The sequence below is a fragment of the Strigops habroptila genome, chromosome 14, assembly GCF_004027225.2.
Source record: "Strigops habroptila isolate Jane chromosome 14, bStrHab1.2.pri, whole genome shotgun sequence".
NCBI classification, from domain to species: domain Eukaryota; kingdom Metazoa; phylum Chordata; class Aves; order Psittaciformes; family Psittacidae; genus Strigops; species Strigops habroptila.
In genome coordinates, this window is record NC_044290.2 from 11,130,580 (window position 1) to 11,149,392 (window position 18,813).

The 18,813-nt window shown below is 44.0% G+C and overlaps 2 long non-coding RNA genes across 2 annotated transcripts in view; both read left to right on the top strand.

Moving 5' to 3' along the window:
• Window positions 1–16,617, top strand: part of LOC115616762 — a 129,870-nt gene extending 113,253 nt beyond the window's left edge. The window contains exons 4-5 of the long non-coding RNA XR_003994385.1: window positions 9,242–9,357; window positions 15,631–16,617. This is a non-coding gene — a long non-coding RNA (uncharacterized LOC115616762). The remainder of the gene's footprint in view (window positions 1–9,241; window positions 9,358–15,630) is intronic.
• Window positions 16,618–16,860: 243 nt separating this feature from the next.
• LOC115616761 overlaps window positions 16,861–18,813 on the top strand; it is a 57,699-nt gene continuing 55,746 nt past the window's right edge. Inside the window, exon 1 of the long non-coding RNA XR_003994384.1 lies at window positions 16,861–16,941. This is a non-coding gene — a long non-coding RNA (uncharacterized LOC115616761). The remainder of the gene's footprint in view (window positions 16,942–18,813) is intronic.

Sequence of the window (18,813 nt, forward strand, 5' to 3'; positions counted from 1 at the left end):
TTTGATTCTTCTCGCCACACGTAACTCTATTACCCTTATAAACCATCACCTGCAGATCTCTAGTGCATCCAAGTAGCTTTCATCTGGCATCAACGGGAGCTGTAAAACAAGTTTGTGCATCACTTGCACAGCCCAGGTGTCTGCAGTTCCCATCTCCTGATCCACTCCAAACCCCCAGCCAGTTCCAACTGACTTGCTTCATACCTGCAGAGATGGTGGTAATGATATTCCCTTTAATAACCTCAGCATCTTTGTGCCAACTGAGTTAAAGACTCACCAGATTCTCATCTAATGAACAAAACTAATGAATGATTAAAGATCATTAAGAAACCAGAGGCACCAAGGAGGGGAATCCAGAGCCAGCTGAAGGCTTCTCAGCAGCTCAAGGTGGTTTCAGGTTTGCTGCCCCAGAAACAAACCCAGATTTTTCCAGCCTTCCAAAGGACTCTGAAAACAGGTCTTAGAATTAGGTAGTCTTGAGGGAATGTCTGATGAAAAAAAGTAGTAATTGATAATATTCTCAGCCAGGACAGACTCTTCTTCATCTCCTTATATTGCAAACCCTCTTCATCCCAGCAGGGATTTGGGCTTTTTTTGGGCCATAGAATCTGTAGGAAGCTGGCATGAGTAAGTTAAACAGTTGTTTCCCTCCAGTTCTTTTTTATCCCTAGCCTCATCAGCAGAAGCCATGACAGAGCATTGGTGCACATGCGGTGGGGAAAGCTCACGCTGTCATTTAACGTTGGTCCTAACACTCACTACAAAAGGGTTGAGAGTTCCACATCTATCTAACTCCTGTATAGGCAAACAGCAGATGTTCACAGCAGTCAACCTGCTATAGTGGTTAAATTGGTGCCACAGTTTGGCGAGCTCCATCTACCTCACTTGCATCCGAAAGACACTGGAAGCCTGAAGCCTCTTTTTTATGGATAAAAATGAGATTTCAGCCTCCAGACTTCTGTACCAGCACATCGCTCTCTTGGGTTGTCCTGGCCGTGCCACTGAGCTGGAGCTGCATTCCTGCTCAGCGTGGCTCTGTGTTTTTCAAAGGCAGTGGAAATTTTGTTTTGGAAACACTGCCGAGAGCGCAAACAGGAAGCAGGAAGGACTTCTTCAGAAATGCAAGAATCCAAAGGGAGCGCAGTTCCCAGTTTTTTGGATCCAGCCCATGAATTAGCTTTGCAACAGCAGCAAGATACGAATGGTGAGGTCAAGAGAAAAGCAAACATGTAGCAGCCACAGAGAGTGACTTTCAAAATCGCTTGTTGGAACTCTGAGTCATTTAATGTGCTATACACAGCCAGGATGCCTAGAAAAATAAAGAAAGATGCTGAACAGTCCCTGCAGAGCAGCTGTGTTATTGACAGATGGGATTAAGTGGTACGAGTGCTCCAAGTGGGATATTTTTTTTATAAGCATATTGCCTTTGTTTATTGTAATTTTGATTTTTAGTTATTTTTGTTAAGGCATTTGGGGACCTCTTACCCTAGAGCATACAAATGAATGTTTGTTCTTGTTTCTGTTATTGCTGTTATTTGATTTGGGCATGTTTCTGTGATTCAGCAGTACCCTTATGAGACTGCAATGTGACGTGCTGCAACCCAGCTTGGTCGATCAGCAGATCACAGGGGTAGGAAGCAGCGAGAGGATGGGGGTTTGTCCCTTTCCAAGGCAATAGGAACAGTAACATCAAGGCCCTCATCCTGGCAGCAGTGGTAACTAGGTACGGACTCGAAGGGTCCATTGCCTGAAAGATGGTATCTTTCACCCGATTGCTGAAGTACTTTCTCAGGTGTATAGCAGTAGTAGCAGTGCACTGGAAGGGCTCAAAGGAGTTCTACCCTGTACTCTCCAGTTCCCTAGCCCATCTTCCCATTTTCTCCCTGTCCATGCTGCTGTAAACCTCGATATGGGTTGTATTCCCCAAGAAGTGCTGTAGCTTTTCTCCTGTTACAGTAGCTCCAGACATAGTTGGTTATCAGGGACTGACCAGAATGGGTGACAGACAACAGAAAGAGAACTGTGCTGGGGTGCGTTGAAATTGCTACTGTGTGAGTGCATCTACCTGAACTTTGCGGTTCTCAGTGCAAGCCTGACTCTGCAGAGCTCTTCACCGAAAGAAATGACCAGCTGGTGTGTGTGTGCATCATGTGTATGCTTGTGCACGTGCTCTTTTATCCCTGCACTTAGTTCCAGGGTCTCTGATTTGATATTCAGCAATGCAACGGGCGGGCTTTGACAGACAAAACTAAAGTCTTTCCTCAGACTAGACTTGGAGTTAAAGAAACCTTGAGGGGAAAAGTGATTAGAAACTAAGCAAGAAACTTCCCCATCTCTTCCAATCTTTTTTATCTTCTTACTCAACAACTGCGCCAAAACATTCCCTTGACCAGGTTTTTATAGTCAATAGATTAGAGTTTTATCACACACAATTTAGTGAGATTGCTCAACTTGCAGAGGTGTAGCTGAGCCTTTGGCCTGTGGATTGGCTCAGGGGTGTCTTGCCATCACTGGCTGCCCATCAATCATCGCCAGCCACCAGTATTTGCCTTTCAGGGATGCCGGAAGAATGGCAGGGAGATTAACAGAGGCACTCCTTGGTTTTTCAGAGTCAGTCAAATCCTTTCCCTTTCTGCCAGTGCTTTGTGATTGGCAAATTGCAATATGAGCTTATCAAACAGTGATAAACAATAGAGGACTTCCGCACTCGGGAAGAAATAAAGTAACAGGATTAGACAGGCCATTGCATTCCAGGGCTGGCTTTATTCTTTATGGTGAAGATAGGTCTATGTACATTAAGGGATTTCTCTAGTAGAATTGAGAAGTGAACTCAGGAGCACGGTTGTTGGAGCAGATCTGTAAAGGGGAATACCTAATAGGAAGTGTCACTCTGATCTGATGTCCAGGGGAGCGCACAGCCATGGTCTCCTCAAGCTGGGCCATGATGCAGAAGACTGTACTGCAGCAGCGTAGACAGGGAGGGAAAGGGCTTTTTCATCCTTCTGTTCCATGACCTGATTGAATTCAAGATTTTTTCCAGCACTGGCACTTTACCAAGGCTCCTAAAAAGATGCAGTAATGGGTTTTTTATCCTGTTCATAACATACCTTGAGATGGTCTCATTTTTTAATCCTGACAAGGTTTCTCTGTAGAATTCCCAGGCTCCATTTACTCTGGGGTCAATCAAACCTTTCCTCTAGAGAAGATGAGTGTTTGAGATTGCTCCAGTGACATTAGAGCAGGACAGTGGGTTTATACCTTTAGAAGACCTTTCTCTTTGCACAGATAGTGGAGATTTTAATTTTCTTTGCTTTCCAGTGCAGTGTTCAGTATGAAGGCTCTCATCTACCTGCTTGATATTCCATGACAAGCAGCAAGACATAGATCTGTTATTGTCCAGACCAGAAGTAGGTATATTCTACTTCCCTGAATGTACCCATCACTGTACCCTGCGCTCCTCTGCAGTAGTGGTTCCCCTCTCAATCCTCAGCTCTTTTGCTCTCCTCCTCGGCCTGAGGCTCTGCTCCCTGTGCCACGCACTGTCCTTGTTGCTGCAGCAGCGAGGGAGTTTCTTGAACATTTCTCAGTGCATTTCAAACTGTGAAGACTGTTCTTGGCTTCTGCCCTCTCTCCTAGGCCCAAACAAAATGTTTCTCAATGGTAAGCTGTCATTAGAGTTCAGAGAAGCAGAGAAAGCAGATCTGATTTCATATCTAATTTGCTGTAAAATGAGAGGCAGGGAAGAGAGGAGTCCTTTTTAATTAGAAATAGGTTGCTGAGCTACTTTAGCCAGCACAGTGTTTCTCTCCAGTGTAAGAGCTTTCATGCGTGTAACCCAGCCCTTGCTGTTCCAAAGAATGGAACGTTACAAATATTGCTCTCTGGTCTGTCTTTATTCTTATTCCTCTTCCGAGTGCTTTGGATCTCTGCCATCCTCCTGATCGCCAGACAAGTGAACACTGAAGGGAAGGAGGAACAGAGGGACAAAGCCTCTCCTTCTGTCAGGTACCAGTTACTGGAGGATGTAGAGAGAGGACAGAAGAACTGTTAGTTTGCACTAACATCATCTTTTGCAGCATGTCTTCCCCCCATGTCATACAACAAGCCTACTAAAGCATGGGCTCCTGTTTCTCCAAATCAGCTTGGGACTGTGTCTGCCTCTTGCAAAATCTTGATGAAGCAAAACAGCAGCCCGTGGATAGTTATAAGCATGGAAGGGCAAAACTAAAAAAGGGCAAAGAGTCCCAACATAGCAGAGAATGTTCTTTAGGGGTTGACGCAGGCTTGTGTGACTCTCACTGGGACAGTGAACGCCCAGTTTACCTATCTGAGGCACATCGTATCCCATCTACCACTGAAGAGCATTCATAAGCAGAAACAAGCAGCCAGGTTGCCAGGGCCAGAGGTCTCTGTGGGCTGTTTTCCTGTGCAAACACTGAAATGTCACAGGCAGATTTAACCACCCTTCTTCAGAGCAAGGCCAAGCTCCATCTGTGCCAGAGCCACCAAACTGGGGGCTTGGGCACCCAGCACTTGTGTTGTGACATCAGTGTGTCTTCAAGTAAGCCTGCACTTCAGGGTCTGTCCGTGGAAAAACAAACCAATAAAACATAGATTTGCAAGAAATTATCGCTGTTCACCCAGGCTACTTTTTCCTCCCACGAAACTAGGTCTCAATTAATGGCAATATTTATTTGGGTGACTTGCAGATTATGTCTCTGGCCAATTAGCTCCATCTCAATGTTCTATTTCTTGCCTTTGAATCAATAAACAGTTCAAGATTTCCTGGAGTCAGAAAATGAACATCAGTGCCAAGAACTGTGGGTGTATTAAAACCATACCTACAACAATAGCCTCAACAAGGGAGCTCTGCTAATCGCTCCCTTGTTTGGCTGGGTGTCTGACAGAGGAGCTCAAAAGCCGAAAGTATATAACACCCCCAATAGAGGAAACCACAGCTTACAGAACCCATGAAAAACATTTACTAACCTCCAGGTACCCTTTGTTCTCTATCCCTCCTGACAAGCACTTTTCTTCAGCACTACATACCTTAGATGCCTGTGCAATAAGATTTGATTGCGGGGCTTATAAGGTGGATGGAGATGAGTGAGTCATTATCTGCCATTTATCTTTCATGTAATGAAAAGCAAAAAGGCATCACAAGAAACCAGGACATGGTGTTCCTTTCTATAATTTGGCCAAATTATTCCAGGCCAAAATGATATTTGTTAGCTTTCAAAGCTGAACAAATCAGACCAAAACTCATGCACACCCATGTGTGCCTGTGCACGCAGGACTTTGCATGGGAGGAAGGAGGTAAAACCACCCGACATCTACCAGTTTAAGCTGGAGAATGCTGCGAGGGCAGCACCTTTGCCCCTTGCTAAGGGACACAGCTAAGCTGGGAGGTCTTCTGCCTGAGCTGAAATTGGATTGTAAAATGAGGAACAGCAACAAAAAGGAGGTCTACCTCTCTCCGTGCTGACAGACCCAGGCTCTACCCGTGAAGCTGTTCCAATCTGGAAGCTTTATGGCCATGTTAACATGGCGCCTCTCCACAGGACTTATTAGTTTGGGCGAGGTGCCACGTTAATGCAGCTAGAAGGCTGCTAGGCTGGAGCTGGCTCGTATCCGGACGGCTTGGAGAACATGTAGGCATGCTCTTTCACTCTGACATTGTTAGCTCCATTACCACCCAGGCTGATAAACTCTGAGGCTTACTTACACCATGGAATGTTGTACACCTCATTTAGGCAGCTCAATTAGGAGACTAGTCACTGCGGGTCCGTAGCCTGTTGGGAACAAAGGCATCAGGGTGATCCAAAAGCAAGGTGGGTTTGGAGACTGCAGCCTCCTGTATCTTTACTAGTGGTCCTCCAAAAAGCCCTCTATTGACATGCTTAGTCAAGGTACCTCATTTTTGCAGGTCTGCTTAAGAGAAAACCAGCAACAGCCAGTGGTGGGGCAGCTCAAGAGAGCTGGTGCTGGTGGCATCTTGGGTTGGGTATGACACAGATCAGAAGTCCACGATCTCAGCACACCAGCCTGAGAGTGAACATCCTCACTGCAGGTGAAGGTGAACATACATCAGCTGAGCTGCACAGATCTTAGCATTGCAAAAGGGAGAGCTTCTGCAAGTCAGGGATAGTGAGACCTAGCTGAGACCCAGAATATAAAATAAGGAGTTTTCTTGCAAGGATGGACTAAGACAAATCCAGATGACCCCAGAAACACAGCAGAAGGAGAACATTCAAGTTTGGCAACGGAGGAGTTAAGATATACCAGAACAAGTCAACCATATCACTGACTTGCGGCTGTCCTGCTTTATCATGCCTAGGAAAACAACATCCTTAAAAAAAAAACCCCAAAAATGCAGCAGAAGTCAGTGTTGCATGGTCCTTCCATCCACAGGCGTGTGCTGGCTGGCTCTTGGCTGCTTCAGAGGCATTTCCATGCAGTAAGGTTGACGTGTCATTCTCTACTTAGCACTGCCTCCAGCGCCTCACCCCCACTGCATGGCCTGAGCTGAGCTGTGGCTGTGGCTGTTGCCAAGCATGTCCAGCATCCCTCTTCACCATAACACTGTGTTGCAGCCATGCTGCCGGCCGCCAAGAGGAGAAACCCACGATGGAGCAGAGGAAGGTGATAGAAGCATTGGGACCTGGCACGTCAGTGGTGTGGTGACTTGGCAGTGGTCAGGAGAGCTGTGGCTCTGATTGCAGCCATGCCAGCTGCCTGTTTCAAGACATAAATCACTACCATGTGCCCCACCGAAACTGCTGTCATTCACAGGAGATTTTGCAACTCTCAGAATTACTATATTTTAAATTCTTTCAGGGTTTTGTTTGGTGGGTTGTTTTTTTTTTTCACTGGGAGTTGAAACTGAACTCGGTTCTGTAAACGAAGCTGTTTTGTATTTCTTCCCCTATGACAGCTATACAGCCTCAGGTCATGATCACATCAAATCATCCAAGCTAAGCAATATGCGAGCTGGTCAGTGCATGAGTGGGTGGCCTCCAGCTAGAATCCAGATGGTGGTAAGGATTAAATCATCCCTGTGAAACAGCACCGAATTAGTGTCCTCTTTCGGCACGACGGGACTGACAGTTACTAACAGCCTTCAAACATGCTACTCCCCTGGTGCTCTGATTGCTCCCAGCCCTGGGTAATCCCATTACACTTCTCACAAGCCCAGGGGTCCCAGCGTGGGTCCAGTTTTGAGCTGAAGCATTTTGTACCTATTCAGCACCAATGTAAGGGATGAGCCCAAGTGCAGAACAATACCGGATGAGGCCTTTCGTTTTCGGTTAGGAGCTGGCAGACCAGCAGAGGTGGCTGAGTCTGGCAAACGCGATTTGGATTGCTGCTGAAATATTTCATTCCTTTTCCTTGCAGAGCCTCTGTCTCCTGTACAGAGACACACATCCTAGACCTTGTTGTCCATTAACTCCTAGCACTTTTGTCCAAATCCCAAAAATCAGGAGGGCCCCTTCTTGTGGAAGTGAGAGGAGGAGGAGGGCCAGGGGAGCACTCTTACATATATCAAAACGCAGTTTTGTCCTTTTCCCTGCCGAAGCGAACGGATGAAAACCGGGCAGGCTGGAGCAGCCCCTCCAAGCGTTGGAGCATCAGCAGGGAAAGCCGAGCCAAGAAAGAACACATGGTGGTTGTATGTTGCAGTGACACTTCAAGAAAAATCGCTTTGAGTCGTGAGCCCGATCACTTAACTGCAGCGGGCACCCTCCCAGATTTCCTGAGTCAAATGTAAATTGCCTGAGGAAACGTCCCCCTCCTGCCCCTCAGCCCGGCACCGTTCCCCCATCGCACACACTCTCCCTCTGACTGCACACCCTGTGTCTCAAAGCTCTTTTTACTGTGTTTACAAATTATGAACATTCTGCTCAGTTAATTATGAAAATATTGGTAAGTCTGTGAGGCTGGCTCCTGGATGGAGCCGAGGCAGAAAGCCCTTGAAAAATGAGCCGCTTTCTCTCTGCTCCCTATTGCCAATGGATTTTGTTGTTCTAGGGTATGACTCCGCCAGTCTGCAACAGCCTCTTTATAAGCTGCAGCTCCGGAGGCCGGGCCGGCAGCGGTATTTGCTCTGCCTGGTGTTAGCAGGACGGAGAGGGGCAGACAGAGGGGTGGCGGGAGGGATGCAGTCTGCTTTCTGTTACCCCATCTACATCTCTGCGCGTGGGCCCAGGGCCAGATCTCTAGCTGCAGAACTCGGTGGAAGCACCTTGATTCACGCTGGTTTAGTCACTGTCCGCAGTTAACTTCGGGCTCATCTAAATCCAGAGTATTTGGATGAAATGCCGAGGGCTGACTCTGATCCCACCAAGAGGGGGTTTTGTTCTAGTCCAGTTCTCTTGGCTTCAGCAGGGTAAATCTTGCTCTGTGCATTGATACGCGCATCAAGAGAGCCAAGTCCAGATTTGCCTGTGTGTCACTGCAGATTTCACATTACTTTGAGAGGAAGAAGGGCAGGTCCTGCAGAGCTGACTCCTGAAGCCAATTAAGTTATTTCAGCAGTAAAATTGACCTATTGCTCTGAACTAATTTTCTGTGTTTGCCTGGTATAAGTGAGAGGAAAAGATATTTTCATTCTCAGCCTGGTTTCAATACAACAGCAGTTTTTTCATCAGCTGAGTAGCCAGACATTGATTTCAAAACAATTACATCAGAGCACACAACTTAAAGAGCAATTTTTCTGCTTTACCTCTTTCCTAACCACCTCTAAAGAAAACAGGGGTTTTCTTTTCAATATTAGCAAAGAGGGAAGAATCTGTGTAAACTTTTGATACATTTCTTTACATACACAGGTAAATAAAAGAGGATAATATATGTAAAGTGCAGTATGTGACAAAACTGATCAATATTCCTTGCATTTGAATTCCATGCAATGATGATACATTCAAATATAATGTGTAGTGCCACGTATCTTAAACAGTATGAAAATTGATCAATTTTCTAATATGTAACACATGGTTTAGACACTTTTGAGTATGTCAGAAATGCCCATGCTGTCTTCTTTGCTAAGAAAAGAAAGAATTTGATGACAAATTTAGAATGTATGTTGTGTTTTGCTGGAACTGTAGGTATCCTAGTCAATTTTATCACTTATTTCACTAAGATTATCTTTACATGTTAAATAAATACGAGTTTATTAATGCTGTTTGGATTTAGCAACCATAACCATGTCTCTCAGCACATCTAACGTTCAATATTACTCCTTTAGGAAAGGCAAGGTTGTGCTTGTGCCCACTGAAGTCCTACTGAAGGCAACTGGCTCCCGTTGGTGCTCTGTGAAAATGAATCCGGTTGTTGTGCTTCCATTGGCAGCTCCAATGGCAGGTCAGTGCTTAGAAAATAAAATCAGAATTTAGGATCAAGTGATGCAAATGCACCTATAGTTAAATTTTGAAGTAAAATTCTTTTTCATCAAGTAATACAAAGGTCCATTCAAAGAGACAATGGTCCTATTAGAAGATATTTTGAGGTCTAAAGGGTTTCATACAGAACTAAATTACCTATCAAAAAGAATAATCATCTCATACAATCAGAGCAGCTGACATTAACCTTTTCTAGGGAGAGCAAATCTGATTCCAATGATGGAGTTTACACAGAAGTGCATTTGGAACATTTAGGAGAAAACTTTCTTATCTAACTGAGCAGTGACTTCTTATGCTGAAAATCATCGTAATTCCAAGAAAAGCAGTGTATACACCATCCAAGAATTCATTGCCATCAGATAATGTAAGGCCTTTTTCAAGTCAGTACACACTGCAGTTAATGAAGACATTGGATTTAGATTCCTTTAGAAACATTTTGGTTTGAGTTTCATTTTCTTGTACTACAGTTTGATTTTTTTCCCCCAAATGAAATCTTATTTTGGATTTTTAAAGATATTTCAAATTGATTTTTGCAATAATTTCTCTCTTTTTCACAATGACAAATATATTTAGCTGAACACTTTCAGCCAATGTTAGGCCATGAAGTTTCTGAACCAGTTAGTCTTTAAATAACCATGATGCCATCAGTGACCTATGAACATTTCTGCTGAAGACTCATGGATCACACCATGATAGCTAAAATGTTAAACCACTAACGATCTTTAAGCCTGATACAGTTAGAAGTGGAGTTCTGGCTTTCTTCTGGTCTTGTCAACAAGTCTGGAAAGCTCTTTCCATCAGTATTTTATAGAAAGCATAAGTGGTGTCTTCCTGCAAGAATTCCTCGTCATAATTTGTGAGGCATGCTGGGTTGTGTGTATATTTGCTGGCAGAATTGGTTATTAGTGGTTGGGCTTTTTGGGGTAATATATGTCTTTGCTGTGTGTAAAAGTGTCCAGATATTTTGTGGGTTATTATTATTATTATTATAAATTATTACACTTGGGTGCATAATGTTCATTCCATTCCATGCACAGTTATCAATTTGCAATTTGTGTGGGATTAAGGGGAATTCTGCCTGCAAAGTCAGTTTAGCAGGGAATAAATCGACCTGGTGCTATAATTGATGGCCAAACACTACACACTCCTGAAAATGAATTGCAGTGGAGAACACCTCTAGTGAAAGTACTATTTGGACACAGTGTCAAAAATACCAGCTTGGCCCCATTATTCCAAAGCTAAATTGATCCATATGATTGGAGTATTGCCCAGATAGGGTTTTTTTTTCCCAAACAATCATTTCGAAATTCCCATTATCAATACACTAATGCATGTTGAAGGCTCGTTGGGTCTGACATAGGAAGTGATGTAATAAGGGAACCCTTAATACTCAAACAGGAAACGTTTTCCTTGAGGAATAGTATACTTGAAAACTGCAGATTACAATTTAATATTAACCAGATTTCTACATTAAACATGATTTCCGAGAACAATTTCATTTTTCTTTCTTTTCCCCCCCTTTTTCTTTTCCTGCTTCTCCTCTAAATGATCAAACCTGCATCGAACCACAAGCGGCTCCTGGAATGAGCCCATGGCTGCCTGCAATTTAAATGTCAGCCTCAGCAATTGCAGAGCTACATTGGATCTCTTTCCCAGCCCTTGCCACTCACTACTTCCCTGTCAATCTCAATCTGCCTCTGATCCCCACATGTGTCAGTAAGCCTCATTCTGTCCGCCGTGCCTGGTTAGGTGCATTTTGCTTCAGGGGCATCAGAAGGTGTCCCTTTGGGATTTGGTGGTGTTGCCAGTTAATACATAGCCAGATCAGCTGATGGAGTAATGACAACACAGCAGCAATGAAATCCAGTTGGATTTATGGAGACAAATGGCGAATTGCGTAATGTCCAGTGCAGCGTGAGGGACAGAGTGAGGAGAATTAACAACTGCACAAATATTGCATTTTCAGGACTGACTGGCTACTTGGTTCTTCAACTGACCACTGCTATTTGTATGTATTTGTTTATGGTCTGGGAGTCCTGTTTGTGAGCAGTCCCAATGCCAGGCTGTTAAACACAGCAAACAAAACATTGTCGCTGTCTCAAAGAGCTACCAAGGTCCAGTGCCATCCTGCACAACCCCGAGTACCAGCGACTCTGAGTAACTTGGCCCTTCCTGCAGTGTTTGGGTGTCTGCGTGCTCCCAGGGGCAGGTTTCCTTTCTGCTCCCTGCAAAGATCTCTGCCAGGAAGCCCTTCAGGCTGAGCCAAGCACAACTCATTTCACCATCTCCTTCAAAAGTCAAGTCAGACCGCATTGCTGGTAGCAAGACATGTTTACCAGGTCTGTAAAAGTGATGGGTCTAAATATAGCACCTGCTGAAATGGTCCTTAAAGAGGGGAAGGAAAAGGGATGGCGTGGCTGGGGAGAAAGGTGATGCAGAAGCACCTTCTGACCTAATGCAGTTTTTCTCTGGAATTGTCTAATTGTTTTCCAGAGGCTTCTACAAAATAAAACACTTCAATGAACCAAAGATTTCAAAACTAAGGAGATCTCTGCAATACAGCCAGCTCCTGCATGTGGAGAGTATTTACCTAGGCAAAGAGAGTGGCTGCTACAAGCTGATGGTTTGATCAGTAGCATCAGTTCTGCTGCGTAACTGCTTCTTAAAACTCACCTGCCAAAACCCCACTTTTTTGCAGTAAGGTCTTCAAAGGTCAGACACCACAAGGTGGCATTCTGCACTTCACCTCTGTAACCTGCTGCTCCAAAGGCTGAGGAACATGATGGTGGAGCTGGAATGAAGAGGCACACTTTGCTATGTGGACTAGAAACGTCAATCTCAATGACGAACTCCCACACTTTGCACTAGGAGTACTTGAAAAGGGTTCAACAAAATATATAGAGCAAAGAGCCTTCCCTGAGCTGTAAAGATAGAGAGGCTGCACTAGAAATAGTCTCCTCCATGCTTTGAAATGCAAGTGCTTTGTTCCTTGCCTGGTTTGAAATGGTCTTCTCCCATGGAAGAATCAAGAATTGTTTGCCAGCCAGGACCGAAATGTAAACCAGGATCCCCAAAGAGCAGTGTGACAATGTAACACTAATCCATCCCATTTCTGCTGATATGATGCACATGGAGAAGGAGGTTAACCACGCTGGTGCCTCCTGCGGTGGGCAATCACTGTAATGTAAATTGTGACCTTCACACAATTGCTCATTGGAAACATTTACATGGAGACTAAATCCCTCCCAGGTTGCATGATAGCACAAGCTTTGTTTTCTTAGGCTGTTGTTCCCTATTTGGCACATATTACAAAGCCATCCAGGGGCTCTGAAATCCATGAAGCACAAGCTCGGACTGCCTGCGTGCTGCCAGCAGAACTGACAAGCATGCAAGGAAAAGGCTCCTTGGGCTGCCAAGTCATGTAGCTTTTGAATGAAGTAGCCTCCCCATGAAAGAGCCTTGCTTTCTTGATCAGCAAAATCCTGATCTGCCATGAAATTCTCCCACCTACATTGGTCTTCAGGAAAGGAGCCCACATGGAGGCTCTGGCCCAGGACTGTTGTTGTGTGCCAAATTAAATCCATTCTGTAGCTCTTCTGCATGATACTGTAGGCACAGGCAGCTGGTAGAGGGCAGTGGGAAACCAGAGATGAAAAACCTGCTTATGAAAGGGAGACCAAATACAGGTAGTGCTTGGTACCACAGAAGGGTAGTGGCCACTCTCTGGTGCTTCTGTCCACAGAATGTTGTCATGGACCTTTGAGGCAAGTAACTCGATGCAGTGGCTTGGGATGTACTAGAATGTACAGGAATATACTGCGTTAGAAACGTGCTAGAAATGTACAGGAATATAGGAATAAACTGAAAAAGAAAGAAAAGGCCACTGTGAATGTTATATCTTAAATCTCAGCCCTAGTGATCCAGAAAGTATACTGAGTTTGGGACAGTACAGTCAGAGCATCAGCTGAGATTCACCCATGGTTTGGGGCTTACTGATGATGAAATAAATGTGCTTCAGCCAATTACAATTCAAGATTCATTTCAAAATTGAGGTCAAAATCTGTGTTATAACCCCAATGATACATGGGAGTGTTCCCTGCCCTCCCCTCTCCAATTTAGTCCTCAAATCTGAAGGCTGAGGCATGTTTTTGATCCATCTGTCCACACATTTGATGCTTTCTCACAGATGCAAGAACGAAACCTGAAATTCATAGAAGGAAACGAGAGTTTTCATGGCTCCAAGGGACCTACTGAGAATACCTCCCATACTTTGGGACAGACAACAGACTCCCAAGAGAGCTTGAAAAAGCAGCTGCCACCCTTGGTTTTATTCTGAACTGGATGCAATTTCATAATCCAAGTCTGTTCTGTTCTAGTTTTAGATTTGTGGCTTTGGATAACCACCTATATGTGCCTATTTTCCTTCATTAGGTGTCAGGTAACAAACTGTTCTGAAACAGCGTGTACCAGCATGGGAACAGCAGGGTTAGAAATCAGTGCCAAGACGTTCAGATGAATTTCTTTATCCTCATCCTCACTCTGGCAAGGATAGCTGTTAAATTCAGTTAATTAGGGAAGGTTGATAGAACAAGTCTGTAAGTGTTGCAGTCGGGCTCAGCGGACACTGTGCGTGTGTACTTTCTACATTCAAAAGAGCTTGGGGAGTTTCTGTGTGTATGATATGAGTCTCTCTTTATATTAAGCCTTTCTTGAACAAACATAAACCTCATGAGGGAAGTGCTTTTTATACTTTTCCTGTCCCCAGAACCTCAAGATAGAATTAAAAATGCCAGGACATAAATTACCACCCTTGGCTCTAGTTTACCTAGTTACCAACAAAAATACTGGTATCAGTTGGCATGAATTGGCAGCGTTTCAACAACATCCTTTGAACCAGGCCAATCCACCAAATGACAATCTGGTTCCATGTATATTTTTAGCCAGAACACTCCGTGGCACATGTTGCTGTCTTTCTGGAACCATTTATAGTTTCTGCAGTATCATTTACTACCATTTTCTCTAAATGTGTTTCCAGGAGAGCTGTAAATGTACACTCTTGCTACAGGCACTGAGCATAAAATAGGAAAGAAAGAAGGGAGGAAGGTCAGAGCAGTAGTTGAGTCATTATGCAGCAAAAAAGTCAGATCTCCAGGCAGTTCTAGAGCTATCCGCATTGGTTGTATTTGGCAACACAGAGCTTAAGCATCCCAGCTTATTGTGGAGCATCAACCCATGCAGAGTGACAATGTGCTCATGGATTTGCTCACACATGTGTTGCTTTTGTTCATGTGCTTCAGTTCTGGAGTCACGAAGATGGGTACAAAGGAGAGACAGGGAACCTGGTGCTTCCCATTGCTATGCTACAACTCTGCCAAAGTCCATGGGGAAAATTAACTAATATAATGTGTAGAAATTATCAAATCACCTATCTCATGGCATTTGCTATTCTCTTGTGCTGCACCTTGTCATCTGTCTGATTCCAAGGTGGGTCTCAAACTGCTGCTGAATGAGAGCAGCAGAATATTGTAACCTCTCTGAACTCACTTTCTATTGGTATAAATGACTCTGCAAGGGAAGGAGTAACGGAGAACCAAGCTCATGAACTTTGTTCAAGGTAACTTACTCTGTGGTTGCTTTACTATGGATTTTAGTACACCTTGGTGAGCATATAGTTTTTCACTGGATAACATGATCACAAAAGCCCAAACAATCAGTCTTATGGTTGTAATTATCAGAAACACATTTATGTAATGCCATGGAGAAAAGTTTAATCTTATGGTATTAAATGTATGTATGACTAAATTCATCAAGAAAACACTGTAAGGGATGGAAAAAGATATTCCCTTCTGCCTCTTTAAAATCCCTGAAGGAAAAAGAAAGCAAATTCGCGAGGGAAACCTCAGCCCTAACACAATCTCCAAGTGATGGGAAATCCACATCTACAAAATCCATGGAATCAGAGGGACCTGCAGTTGTACTTTGTGTTCTGAGTAGCTCGTGTTCTCAGAGGGAAAACACAGTTTCTCAAAACCAAACTTCATTACGATGAACATAATTAGCTTCTTTTCAGCAGATTAGTCAGTTATCACATTGGAAAGTGCTGAAATCCTGATACCCCCAACACTCCTATCCAGAATGGAGGTGCTAAATCTGACTTCTCAGTCTGGGATTGCTCAGTTTGCAAGTGATGCCAGCAGGAGTTATCCAGACATATTTAATTTCTTATCTTTCCTAGATACAAGATGCTGCTTCCTGATCCCGTCCAATGATCCAAGGAATTGTTTTGCTTGCAGGAGATTAAAACAATTAAAAAGAAATAAAAGAAAGGCTTCCTTATTCTAAGCACACATTGATGCTGATGACCCGATGCTGCCCCAGCTGGTGATGATTCCTGTGATTGCCAACAGTTGCATTACCCAGGGCTGGGTCCCCCTGTCAGGTGTTTCAAACTAAACAGAATTTGCTGGAAATGAGGTGGGCTGAGGTGAGTGAGTGGTGGAGTGTTTAAAGCCAGGCTGCAGGTAGCACCCCAGCTCTGAGTCTGGGGGTAAAGGGGCAGATTTCTCTCTGGATCTCTCCAGTTTGCACCATGGACTAAAGGTAAGAGGATTTTTGTGCTGTTCTGTCTCTCTGATAAAGACTGATAAAAGCTCCAGGAGATGCTAATGCACAACAGGTATTTTGGTTTTGGTGTGTGTTGGCTTGTAGCTTTGAGTGCAGCACTTGCTTTAGGATGTGAGTCTGGCCATTCCTTTCAGCTTGTTTAGAACCCTTCTACAAACTCATCTTAATCTGAACAAAAATCTTGGTTGTTTTGGAGTAGCCTGTTTAGTGTGTGTGTGTTCATATTGCTTTGGAGGTGGCTCTATCTCAGAAGCTGCTTAAAGCTCCCCTGTGAAGATCCCCACCATCTGTATTGAACAAACAATATTGTAAAAGTGTGTATGAAGTAACTTTATGCAAGAAAAGCTCAGGTTTCCCTGGCTGATTTTCAGGATCCAGCGGGGCAAAGATGAGTTTAATGATACCTGTAGTAAGTGATTTCTGAGCTTGTCTTTGTGGTAAAATGTTGTGAGGATATTGAGGGGAAAGTCACTGCCTCAGTATAAATATTTTCATTGGAGCTGGCTGAGTATTATTATGAATTGATAAGTTGGGGATGTCATCTTGAATAGCAGTGTAATGTTGTGACAAAATGTTATATGCCATCTGACACCTACTCCTTCCCTTTATGGTCACATGTAATATTTGTGTTCGTTCCTTTGCTTTCCTTCTTCATAAAGGTTAATATCTGCATCTATGCCTCATGTGGAAAAATTCTCTTTGTGTTAATAAATGGCTTTGGATGGTAAAGGATAACTCTATCATTGCAGAAGGGGGTTGTTACTCTTGGGGAGCTCAGGGGTTATTGCCTTTAATTTATGCTATAGGGAAACGTGAATGCTAAGAGGTGATTTCCCTGGAGCTCATCCATAGGCAGCGCTGTGCCTGAGGTGGGACTTGGGTACTTTGGCTCTGAAGAGGCTGCCTGTGCCATTGAGCATCAGTGAGTAGTTCTTCTGCAGTTTTACTGCACTTCCTCGTTGTGCTGTTGCTTGCAAAAGCAGATGGGTGACAGACTGGCCTAAGTGACCCTACCAAAAGGCATCATTTATTGTTCCAGAGTTTCATATAGCTTGCAAAAACACTGCTCAGCTACCTGTGACAAAGCCAAAACTCTCATGCTCCTACAGCTCCTCCTCTCCTGGCTTCATACAGTAAATCCCACCAACCGTGGAGGTCAGCAAATGCTTGTTTTGAGACAGTCTCTAACAGGCTATCTGCTGATGGGGAACTGCAATATAATGGATTTGAGCTGTAGACTGCAGCTTGTTCTTGCTTCTTTTGTTTGCTCAGGGTATTTTTTCCCCACTGTTTCTCTATTGATACATGAATCATCTGGTATTCTAGAGTGTATTCTAGCGTTTGCCAACACTTGTGAGGGAAGAAATCACTTCATCTGAAAGTAGAATAACAAAAATTATGCTTATTGTTTTATTGGCAAATAAAAATATAATTTATTAGCCAGTCAAGAGCAATAACCCCCGAGTGCACTACTACAGAATAGCCCATTAAGAACTTTTAATATTCTGTCTGGACTTATGTTAGTTAATTAAAAATATAAAGCAACAACATTGGACCTGGCTTTTCATAGGTATTTAGGTGTCTAACCCCAAGTTATTTCAATAGAAATCAGGCAATTCAGTCTCTTCTGAGGCATTGGGCCTCAGCCCAAGAGCTCTGCTGCTGTAAGCACATGCAGCTGTGTTGCTTTCGGGTTTGATCCATTTACTTGAGCATGTGATGAGGGGCATGGATGGAGCTGGTGATTCCAGTTATATGAAGGGAAAGGATGGGTTTGGGTTCTAACATATCCAGATTTGTACAAGGCTGTGGAATTCCTGCTGTGAGGAAGTGTGTTTGTGCGGCAAGTGGGTGATGGGGAGGGAAAGGGCAAAGGGTTTACTGACTTGTTTGTTCATGTGGTCTAGTTAAACTCTGGTAGTAGCTGACAGCTGTGCAAGGGCAATTAATGAGGAATCTCTGATGCATTTGATTCTCTAGTTAAAATATCCCATTTCTGGTGTTTAACATGTGGACGGGTTCTTGGGCCATGCACAGTGCACTGGAATTATCTCTGTTTATACCTGCTGCCAATTAAACTCTTAATTTCTAAATAAACAGGCTGCCATCACTCTCTGGCCTCAGTTTAAGGAACCCAGGCTTGTTGTAGCAATAAAATGGAGTGTGAAAGTTAGGCCAGGGTTGGTTTCCACTCAACAAAGAGTTTGAACCTGGGAGGAAGAGAGCCGTTTGGATGTGGAGGGTTAAAAAGCGGAGTGTGCTGGGTCTTTGCTGTAATTCCTCATTCTATGCTGCAAGAGCTGAGGAATCCTGCAAAAACAAAGGGAAGGTGTGTGCATTTAAAGGTGTGAGCATGTAGGAGTGACCCGGGTGTGAACACAAATAGGTGCCATTATTTAAATGAGATGTCCCATCATGATGAGACTTAATACAAAAGAGATCTTCCTCCATTAGTATAAATCCAGGGGGTTATGGGAAGGCTGTGGCTTCCTTGATTCCTTACCAGTGGGGATTAAGCAAGCCTTCCCTTCAGAAAGGGAGAGATGGGACAGTCAGATGCTTTTCGTCCCTATTAACTTCCAACCCCTGCATTGATCTGATCAAACCCAGTGGAACCTGAGCAAATATTGATGCTGGTGTTTCATCTGCTGAGTAAGGGCAGTTGGCTGCACTGGGACCCTGGAGGAACATGAACTGCAGCTCTTGGTCAGGAAAATGCTTGTGGGGCAGAATATGAGTAGGAATGGCCCTTTAGATCCAGAGTGAGATATGGGAGATGCAAGCTGTGCTGCAG